Source organism: Triticum dicoccoides, chromosome 2B (genome assembly GCF_002162155.2).
Source record: "Triticum dicoccoides isolate Atlit2015 ecotype Zavitan chromosome 2B, WEW_v2.0, whole genome shotgun sequence".
Taxonomy (NCBI): domain Eukaryota; kingdom Viridiplantae; phylum Streptophyta; class Magnoliopsida; order Poales; family Poaceae; genus Triticum; species Triticum dicoccoides.
The window spans coordinates 781814143-781826104 of record NC_041383.1 but is presented as its reverse complement, the minus strand read 5'-3'; the positions used below and the strand labels follow the sequence as shown (position 1 = coordinate 781826104).

Here is an 11962-nt window from a genome sequence, read left to right as displayed (position 1 = left end):
ATATCTCTCTCTCTCTCTCGCACACACACACTAAGACTCCATCTCTCTCTTTCTCTCTCTCTCTCTCTCTCACACACACACCCCACACACACACACACTAAGACTCCATCTCACACACTGATGTCTACTACACAACCTTCTTCTTGTAGACGTTGTTGGGCCTCCAAGTGCAGAGGTTTGTAGGACACTACCAAATTTCCCTCAAGTGGATGACCTAAGGTTTATCAATCTGTGGGGAGGCGTAGGATGAAGATGGTCTCTCTCAAACAACCCTGCAACCAAATAACAAAGAGTCTCTTGTGTCCCCAACACACCCAACACAATGGCAAATTGTATAGGTGCACTTGTTCGGCGAAGAGATGGTGAAACAAGTGCAATATGGATAGTAGATATGGGTATTTGTAATATGAAATTATAAAAACAGCAAGGTAAAAAGTGATAAAAGTGAGCGTAAACGGTATTGCAATGGTAGGAAACAAGGCCTAAGGTTCATACTTTCACTAGTGCAAGTTCTCTCAACAATAATAACATAGTTGGATCATATAACTATCCCTCAACATGCAACAAAGAGTCACTCCAAAGCCACTAATAGCGGAGAACAAACGAAGAGATTATGGTAGGGTACGAAACCACCTCAAAGTTATCCTTTCTGTTCTATCTATTCAAGAGTCCGTAGTAAAATAACATGAAGATATTTTTTCCGTTCAATCTATCATAGAGTTCATACTAGAATAACACCTTAAGAAACAAATCAACCAAAACCCTAATGTCACCTAGATACTCCATTGTCACCTCAAGTATCCGTGGGCATGATTATACGATATGCATCACACAATCTCAGATTCATCTATTCAACCAACACAAAGTACTTCAAAGAGTGCCCCAAAGTTTCGACCAGAAAGTCAAGACGAAAACATGTGCCAACCCTTATGCATAGGTTCATGGGCGGAACCCGCAAGTTGATCACCAACACATACATCAAGTGGATCACGTGAATATCCCATTGTCACCACAGATATGCACGGCAAGACATACATCAAGTGTTCTCAAATCCTTAAAGACTTAATCCGATAAGATAACTTCAAATGGAAAACTTAATCCATTACAAAAGAGTAGAGGGGGAGAAACATCATAAGATCCAACTATAATAGCAAAGCTCGCGATACATCAAGATCGTGCCATAGAGAGAACACGAGAGAGAGAGAGAGAGAGAGAGAGAGAGAGAGATCAAACACATAGCTACTGGTACATACCCTCAGCCCCGAGGGTGAACTACTCCCTCCTCGTCATGGAGGGCGCCGGGATGATGAAGATGGCCACCGGTGAGGGATCCCCCTCCGGCCGGGTGCCGGAACAGGCTCCCGAGAGGTTTTTGGTGGCTACAGAGGCTTGCAGCAACAGAACTCCCGATCTATCTTCGTCTTTAAAGATTTTAGGGTATATGGACTTATATAGGTGAAAGAAGTAGGTCGGGGGATGCTCGAGGGGCCCACAAGATAGAGGGCGCGCCCAGTAGGGGGGGCACACACCCCACCCTCGTAGCCACCTCGAAGCCTCCTTGACTTCAACTCCAAGTCTCCTGGATCACATTCGTTCCAAAAATCACTCTCCCAAAGGTTTCATTCCATTTGGATTCCGTTTGATATTCCTTTTGTGCAAAACACTGAAATAGGCAAGAAAACAGCAATATGGGCTGGGCCTCCGGTTAATAGGTTAGTCCCAAAAATAATATAAAAGTGTATAATAAAGCCCATAATCATTCAAAACAGATAATAAAATAGCATGAATGCTTCATAAATTATAGATACCTTGGAGACGTATCAGCATCCCCAAGCTTAATTCCTACTCGTCCTCGAGTAGGCAAATGATAAAAGAAAGAATTTATGAAGTGTGAATGCTAGCAGGTGCATAGGTTTGATCAATGGTAATTTCAATCGCCTTTTCTAGCATGTTTATATGTCATAACAGTAGTTCATCTCATAAAACTTCTCACGATCAAGTAACAAGCTATTCACATGTTAAAGCATAGACCATAAAATTTCTTGAAAACTAGAAAACTTCATTCTTAGTCATCAAACAATTGCAATTCATCTTATTTTCAGGAAGGGTCTATGTCAGAGCTTTGATTAGAAAACTCCACATACTCAACTATCATATAGTCTTCTACAATTGCTAACACTCACGCAATACTTATGGTTATGAAGTTTTAATCGGACACTGAGAAAGATAGGGGCTTATAGTGTTGCCTCCCAACATATTCACCTTTGGGTGATGTCAACAATAATAGTTACGCTAACTTACATCCAATTGGATATATATATCAGGATCTTACCAACACGAGGTGCTTGCCAAAGGATAAAATTAAAAAGGGAAAGGTGAAGATCACCTTGACTCTTGCATAAAGTAAAAGACATAAAGTAAAAGATAGGCCCTTCATAGAGGGAAGCAGATGTTGTCATGCGATTTTATGGTTGGATGCACAAAATCTTAATGCAAAAGAACGTCACTTTATATTGCCACTTGTATATGGACCTTTATTATGCATGCAGTCCGTCTCTTTTATTGCTTCCATAACAAGATCGTATAAAGCTTATTTTCTTCACATTAACAAGTCATACATATTTAGAGAGCAATTTTTATTGCATGCACACAACTTACTTGAAGGATCTTACTCAATCCATAGGTAGGTATGATGGACTCTCATGGAAAAACTAGTTTAAGGGATATTTGGAAGCACAAGTAGTATCTCTAGTTGGTGCAAGGAATTTTGGCTAGCATGAGGGGGAAAGGCAAGCTCAACATGTTTGAATGATCCATGCCAATATACTTTAACTGAGATGTGAGAAAACATAACCCATTACGTTGTCTTCCTTGTCCAACATCAACTCTTTAGCATGTCATACTTAATGAGTGCTCACAATTATAAAAAATGTCCAAGATAGTATATTTATATGTGAAATCTCTCTTCCTTCAATATTCTTTCATGAATTGGTCAAATGACCTATACAATGCTTGCTAACCTTCAATAAATTTACAACCTCTACTTCTTAGATGTGAAGTCATTACTCCCCATGCGATAAGCAAATGAGAGATATATAATTTCAGATTTATGACATTCAACTCATTCAACCATTTACTCATAGGATATAAGTGAAGCACACGAGTAAATGACAAACTACTCCAAAACGATATAAGTGAAGATCAATGAGTAGTTAAATAATTATGTAACTATGTGAAGACTCCCTCTCATTTAAGAATTTCATATCTTGGTATTTTATTCAAACAGCAAGAAAAACAAAATGAAATTACATTGCAAGGATAGCACTACTCATGTGAAGAAGCAAAAACTTAGGTTCAACCGATACTAACCGATAATTGTTGAAGAAGAAAGGTGGGATGCCTACCGGGGCATCCCCAAGCTTAGATGCTTGAGACTTATTGAAATATTATCTTGGGGTGCCTTGGGCATCACCAATCTTGAGCTTTTCTGTCTCCTTAATTCCTTTTATATGTTGGTTTCCTAAATCTCGAAACCTTCATCCACACCAAACTCAACAAGAGATCGTGAGATAGGTTAGTATAAACAATGCAAAAACCTTATCATCTGCTACTGTAACAAATCATTAAAATTATTATTCAACATTGCATACTAAATGTCTCTGCATATTTAATACTCCTATCCTCAAATAGAATCATTAAACAAGCGAACATATGCAAACAATGCAAACATAATAGCAATGCAAAAACAGTATAGTCTGTAAGGAATGCAAGATTCATCATACTTACATAACTCCAACAATTATGAGAAACATTCTATGCTGTATAAGATTAATCAGAGCTCAAAATGCAAATTTTTTCATTATTATATCATTATTTGAGTTTTCTAGGGAATTTTTGCAACAACGGTAAACTTTCTGTTTTGAAACAGCAACATGTATACTAGCAAAATAAGCAAAGGCTATCCTTGACATTTTTATTGAAAATATAGATGCAAAACATTATTCTAAATAACAGAAAGCAAATACCAACAAAATAAAATGACGCTCCAAGCAAAACACATATCATGTGGTAAATAAAAATATAGCTCCAAGTAAAGTTACCGATGAACGAAGACAAAAGAGGGGATGCCATCCGGGGCATCCCAAGCTTAGGCTCTTGGTTGTCCTTGAATTTTACCTTGGGGTGCCTTGGGCATCCCCAAGCTTAGGCTCTTGCCACTCCTTATTCCATAGTCCATCGAATCTTTACCCAAAACTTGAAAACTTCACAACACAAAACTCAAAACAAAACTCGTAAGCTCCGTTAGTATAAGAAAATAAATCACCATTTAGGTACTGTTATGGACTCATTCTAAATTCATATTGGTGTGATATCTACTGTATTCCAACTTCTCTATGGTTCATACCCTCCGATACTACTCATAGATTCATTATAATAAGCAAACAACACATAGAAAATAGAATGTGTCAAAAACAGAACAGTCTGTAGTAATCTGTATCAAACGTATACTTATGGAACTCAAAAAATTCTGAACTAAACTGGTGGACGTGAGGAATTTGTCTATTAATCAACTGCAAAAATAATCAACCTAAAATCACTCTCCAGTAAAAAAATGGCAGCTAATCTCGTGAGCGCTAAAGTTTCTGTTTTTTACAGCAAGATCACAAAGACTTCACCCAAGTCTTCCCAAAGGTTCTACTTGGCAAAAACACTAATTAAAACATAAAAACACATCTAACCAGAGGCTATATGAATTATTTATTACTAAACAGGAACAAAAAGCAAGGGCAAAAATAAAATTGGGTTGCCTCCTAACAAGTGCTAACGTTTAACGCGCCTAGCTAGGCGTGATGATTTGAATGATGCTCACATACAAGATAAGAATTGAAACATAAAGAGAGCATCATGAAGAATATGACTAGCACATTTAAGTCTAACCCACTTCCTATGCATAGGGATTTTGTGAGCAAACAACTTATGGGAACAATAATCACCTAGCATAGGAAGGCAAAACAAGCATAGCTTCAAAACTTTAAGCACATAGAGAGGAAACTTGATATTATTGCAATTCCTACAAGCATATGTTCCTCCATCATAATAATTTTAGTAGCATCATGAATGAATTCAAAAATATAACCAGCACCTAAAGCATTTGTTGGGGATATAACTATTTGTGTAAGCCGCCCAGGAGGGGCCGGGTTACGCAAGAAGACTCACCAGAAAGAAGCCCAAGATCAAGCATGAAGATGACGGTTCAGTAAAGGGCCTGAGGCCCACAGACGACTTAAGGCCCGTTGTAGTAAACCGCCACAATGGCATGACTTGTATCATAAGGTAGATTTAACTAGTCACCGAGCCGGACACTGTTATAAGCCGGCCGGGACTCTGTAAGCCACAGGCGTCAACCCGTGTATATAAGGGGACGACCTGCTGGCGGCTTAGGGCAAGAAACAAATCATCAAGAGCCGGGAATAGCGTATCTCGCTCCCTGGTCATCGAAATATCAATACCAACTCAAATAGATGTAGGCCTTACCTTCACCGTAAGGGGCCGAACTAGTATAAAACCTCTCGTGTCCCTTCTCCCGATTAACCCCTTCAAGCTTCCTAGTTGCAATGTCCCCACAACTAAGTCCTTTCACGAGGACATCTGACATGACAATTCCACGACAGTTGGCGCCCACCATGGGGCCAGCGCACGGTGGATTTGAGTTCTTGAAGGGCAACTTCGAAGGGCTCAAGGGATATGTAGTGGGTCGGATGACCAAGAGTCGTCGCGGCAAGATCTACATCGACGATGAAGGCTGGGGCCCCAACACCGGCTCAATTGAGTACGTGTACCGGGTCCCCTTCGGCGGAATCCACGTCTTCATTGGCCGGATCGGTGAGCCGGGCCCTGAGCCGGACAACCGCACCGACCTCATCGAGACGGCTCAGCGTGCGAGAAAGACCCGAGTTCAACCCGCCATGAAGCGTGCTTTCATGGGCTGCATCCACGAAGAGGAACTTTCTGAAGGATCTGAAGATGGCGGTGAGACGGCCGTCTTCTCAGACGGTGATTCGTCCGCTGGTTCAACAGATTCGTTGTACCAAGTGCAAGACGGCATGCTCGGGGGCTGTTCCGATGGCACCAGTATTCCGGACCCCTATGAGTTTCCAAGATGGGCAGGAGTCTTCATGGCTGGGACTCAGCCCGGTTCAAATTCCACAGCTGCTGCAGCAATAACGTCCGGGACAGGAGCAGCCGCGGTAGAGGCCCTGTGCGTCCGCCGGCTCAGGTGCTGATAGATCTCATGGACAAGCTTACGACCCTGTTAACTGCCACGGTTATCCCTGCAAACAAGGATGAGCATGACGCGGAGGTGGCACGGGTGCGTGAGGAAATAGCTCAGGCCAAGGAGGCCTTGGCAGCTGAGGACACTAGGTTAGCCATAGAGTGGGCGGCTCTGGATGCACGGGCCCAGCGGCTACAGTCAGAAGCTTACCAGCTCACGATGAGCTTAAACGCGTCCAATGAGGTTATGAGGAGGAGACATTAGAAAACCCAGTCCCGTTTACCTCCGAACTACGACCCTCGGGTTCTTTTTGCTACACCCGGAGCCGGCCCAAGTAACCCGCCCGAGACCAATCAGTTTATGACAGCCGGAGCAGGAGGACCAGCTCAGCCTCGAGAGATGCCACCTCCTCATGTGAGCATGGCACCCCTTGTTATGTGCCGATACCGCCGGGTCACTTTTTCAACCCCATGGAGAACTTAATCGTGGCTTCGGCGCGTTTGGCGGCTCTTCCCATGGACGGTGATGACCCGACAGCGGTGGAGACCTGGAGGGTCAGAGAGCTTCTCCAGACGGCCCTGGCTCAGCAAGAGACCTACTCTTACAGCAAGGACAAGATTCATTCAACTCCCCCACCTTGGTTAGCACCGCCTCATCAAAACCGGAGCCCGAGTTACAGCAGGCACATGGAATCTGAAGCTTTGTCAAGCAACACTCAGCGCCGTAACCACCCCGGTGGCTATAACCCGGTGCAAGACCGAGTACGTCAGGAGAAAGAGCGGGCGGCTCAGCTGGCGGCTCAACAGGCGGCTCATCAGGATTTTCCAGAGTATCCAACGACTTCTGTTGAGACGGAGTAGCCACTCGAACCGGTGGTGTTCCTTGTTTGGTACCGGCTTTGCGTAACATGCGCCTACCCAAGGACTTCAAGGGACCTCTAAAGGTGCCGAATTACACGGCCGATTTGCAGCCCGGAGCTTGGATCGAAAGTTATGAGATGGCCATGGAGTTATTGGAAGTCAGTGACGCAACAATGGCTAAATACATCACCATGATGTTAGATGGAACGGCCCGGTCTTGGTTAAAGGGTTTGCCACCCAATTCCATTGACTCATGGGCAGAGTTAAAAGCCCGTTTCATCTAGAACTTCAAGGACACCTGTAAGCAATCAATGTCGATCATGGACTTGACGAATTGTAAACAGGAGGAGGGTGAATCCACCACTCATTGGGTACGTCGGGTCAAGGAGATAATACATTCATCTGACAAGATGGATGCCGGCTCTGCGGTCCTCATGTTGGAGAAGAATTGCCGCTTTGAGCCGCTGAGGCAGAAACTGGGGCACCTTAAACATGACTGCAACGATATGGGTACGCTGATGGCGGCTTTAGTCAAATATGCCGATTCTGATAGTACCAAGGATCCCGCGTCTGATGATGAGAAGATAGGGAAGGGAAAGAGGAACAGCAATGGAAAGCGTCAGCAGCATAACCCGATGAATCAAGGTGGCAATAAGCATAAGGCGGACGACAACCCGGAGGTTGTAGCCAACGCTAATGCACAGGGCAACAATCAGAGACATAAGGGCATGCCGCCCCCTCGATCTGGCGGGTCAGGACCATCTCTTGAGCAGTTACTTAATGAGCCTTGCCCGAGACACGGCACTCGGGAACGACCCGCCACCCACTTATGGAAAGATTGCACGATCATGAAGGCTTTTAAGAATTCCAACACGTTTGGTGACAATTTCGGGTCTGGCGGCAGCTCCAGAGCTAGCGGTTTTCATGGCCTAGGCGGTGGTTCAAACTCCGGCTTTCACGGACATCCAGGCAGTAATAATCAGCAGCAGTCTGGTCAAGGAGGCCAACAGTAGCAGCAGTCGGGTTATCAAACCCATCCGAAACAGTTGAGTGGTGGGCAGTATCACGTGTTTACCACTAGCTTATGCAAACATGACCAGAAGGTTCATAAGAGGGCCGTGAATTTTATTGAGCCGGCAATTCCTCGTTATTTGAGGTGGTCAGAACATCCCATTATATGGAGCAGAGAAGATCACCCTCCACGGGTCGATAATCCGGGTCAGTTAGCCTTGGTGGTAGCACCTCAGGTTGGTGGATAAAAATTCACTAAGGTACTCATGGACGGAGGTAGCAGCATCAATATCCTCTACTACGAGACCTTTCAACGCATGGGGTTGACTGATAAGAATTTGAGAACATCCAACACTGTTTTCCATGGAGTGGTTCCTGGCAAGTCAGCTTACCCGGTTGGCAAAATTGAGTTGGAGGTGGCCTTTGGAGATGAGTATGACTCCAGGGCTGAGAAATTGACATTTCAGGTGGTTAAAATCGGGAGTCCATATCACGCTCTGTTTGGACGACCGACTTATGCTAAGTTCATGGCACGGCCATGTTACGTTTATTTACAGCTCAAGATGCCGGGTCACAAGGGCACCATCACGGTGCATGGGAGTCGAAAGGTGCACTTGGAGTGTGAAGAAGGTGACGCGGCGTATGCTGAGTCTGCTTGTGCCGCGAAAGAGCTCAAATTTCATCAGGACAATGTTAACCCGACAGATATGACCTCCCTGAAGAAGCCAACTACTGAGCATGACCCAACGTTGAAGTTTAAATCGGCCGCTGAGACGAAGCTTGTTGACTTTACCCCAGGCGATGCTTCTAAGAAGTTCAGTATCAGTACCAATTTGGATCCTAAATAGGAAAGCGCGCTCATCAAGTTCATCCGTGAGAACCAGGACATCTTTGCATTGAAACCTTCTGACATGCCGGGTGTACCGAGGGAACTCGCTGAGCACATCTCAATATTGATCCGAAGTATAAGCCGGTCAGGCAGTTTCGCCGACGGTTCAACGAAGAGAGACGGAAAGCTATTGGAGAAGAGGTCGCCCGGCTCTTAGCGGCCGGGTTTATTGTTGAAGTTTTTCACCTGGAGTGGTTGGCTAACCCGGTGCTTGTACTCAAGAAGAACGACACTTGGCGGATGTGTGTGGATTACACGAACTTAAACAAGGCTTGTCCGGCTGATCCCTTTGCTCTCCCCCGTATTGATCAAATCATTGATGCTACGGCGGGTTGTGAACGTTTGAGCTTCTTGGATGCTTACTCTGGTTATCATCAGATCAAAATGGCAGTTAAGGACTAGGAGAAGACAACTTTCATCACTCCGTTTGGAGCCTTTTATTATGTATCTATGCCGTTTAGACTCAAGAGTGCCCAGGAGACTTATCTGCGATGTGTGCAGAACTGTCTACACGATCAAATCAGGCGTAATGTTCATGCTTATGTGGATGACATCGTGGTGAAGTCCAGAGAAAAGGAAACCTTGATATCCGACTTGAAAGAGACCTTTGATAATCTCCGGGTTTACAAGATGATGCTTAACCCGACCAAGTGTGTGTTTGGTGTACCTGCAGGCAAGCTCTTGGCTTTTCTGGTATCAAACAGAGGCATTGAAGCTAATCCGGAGAAAATTAAGGCGATTACCTCTCTGGCTAAACCGGCGTGCATCAATGATGTTCAGCGGCTGGCGGGTCGTGTTGCTGCTTTGAGCCGGTTCATAAGCCAGTTAGGTGAGAAGGCCCTACCACTGTATCAGATGATGAAGAAAACTGACACTTTTGTCTAGAGTGATGCTGCAGATGCTGCCTTTGAAGGCTTGAAGAGGCAATTGTCTGAACCACCAGTTCTTGCGGCTCCCATTGACAAAGAGCCGTTGCTGTTATACGTGGCTACTAATTCATGAGCCGTCAGTGTTGCCATCGTGGTGGAGCGTAAGGAAGCTGGCAAGGAGCATCTGGTTCAGCGGCCGGTTTACTACGTCAGTGAGGTGCTCATTGAGTCTAAGCAAAGGTATCCACACTGGCAGAAACTTGTTTACGGAGTCTTTATGGCCAACCGGAAGTTGAAGCAGTACTTTCAAAGTCATCCCATAACTGTGGTAAGTTCTGCCCCCTTGGGAGACATCATCCAGAATAGGGAGGCCACAGGACGAGTCACCAAGTGGGCTATTGAGCTTGGACCTCATGGTTTCAAGTACATGCCGCGTACTGCTATTAAATCTCAAGCCTTAGTGGACTTTATCAATGATTGGACAGAGTTGCAGGCACCTGAGGAGAAGCCGGATAACACATATTGGACTATTCACTTTGATGGGTCCAGGCAGTTAGAAGGCTCGGGGGCTTGAGTTGTTTTAACCTCCCCTCGAGGTGACAAATTCTGTTACGTGCTCCGGCTTATGTTTCCTTGTACTAACAATGCTGCTGAGTACGAGGACTTACTCCATGGTCTCCGGATTACCAAAGAGATGAATTTAAGCCGGGTAAGGTGCTTAGGCAACTCAGATCTCGTAGCCCAACAGGTATCAGGCAAGTGGGATTCCAAGGATCCTCTCATGGCGACTTATCGTCATGAAGTAGATGCTGTGGCTGGGCATTTCAAGGGTTATCAAGTGGAGCACATTGATCAAAGGAAGAATGAGGCGGCTGATGCTTTAAGCCGGCTGGGATCTCAACGTAAGCCGGTGCCACCTAACATTTTTCTCGATATTTTGCATAACCCTTCTGTCAAGGTGCCTACTGAGGAAGAATTAGCGGTGCCAGACCCGGAGGCACAGCTGGTGGCAGCTCTTCACGTCATCCTGGATTGGACAGTGTCGTATTTGGCCTATATGACCCGGGGAGAGTTGCCTGAGGATGAGACTTTGGCGAGGCAAATTGTCAGGCGATCCAAATCCATGATGATTGTTAATGTGAGTTGCATCATTGCAGTGTAACAGGGGCGTTTCAATGCTGTGTGTCGCCTGCGGAGGGACAAGAGATACTTCGCGAGATCCATGAAGGAGAATGTGGTCATCATGCCGGCTCAAAATCTCTTGTGACCAAGGCTTTCCGTCATGGTTTCTACTGACTGACGGCTCTTGCTGATGCGGAGGATCTGGTCAGTAAATGTGACGGTTGTCAGAAGTTCTCATGACGCGCTCATGTGCCGGCTCAAGAATTGAGGATGATCCCAATTACTTGGTTGTTCGCAGTCTGGGGTCTTGACATGGTTGGGCCTTTTAAGAGGTCTAAGGATAAAAAGCCACATCTCCTGGTGGCAGTGGATAAGTTTACAAAGTGGGTTGAGGCAGAGCCAGTCAGTAAGTGTGATGCAGCCACAACGGTTCAGTTCATGAAAAAGGTGATGTTTCGTTTTGGTTTCCCACACAGCATTATAACTGATAATGGCACTAATCTCTCCAAGGGTGCCATGGAAGAGTTCTGTCAGCAAGAACACATCCGGCTTGATGTTTCGGCTGTTGCTCATCCTCAATCCAATGGTCAAGCAGAAAGAGCTAATCAAGAGATCCTGAAGGGTATCAAGCCCCGGCTCTTTGTCCCCTTAAAGCGGACTCCGGGTTGTTGGGTGGAGGAGTTACCCTCTGTACTATGGAGCATCAACACTACACCTAACAGATCCATGGGTTACACACCTTTCTTCATGGTCTATGGAGTAGAGGCAGTTCTGCCAAGTGACATCCGGCATGACTCACCCCGCGTGGCAGCTTACGTTGAGGCGGATAATGAAAAAGCTCGTCAGGATGCGCTTGATTTGTTGGATGAGGAGCGTGACTTGGCAATAGCCCGCTCGGCGATTTACCAGCAAGACCTGCACCACTATCACAGCCGCC

General features: G+C 45.2%; 1 pseudogene; it reads left to right on the top strand.

Moving 5' to 3' along the window:
* Nucleotides 1-11065, top strand: part of LOC119361409 — a 32733-nt pseudogene extending 21668 nt beyond the window's left edge.
* The last annotated feature ends 897 nt before the right edge of the window (nt 11066-11962 follow it).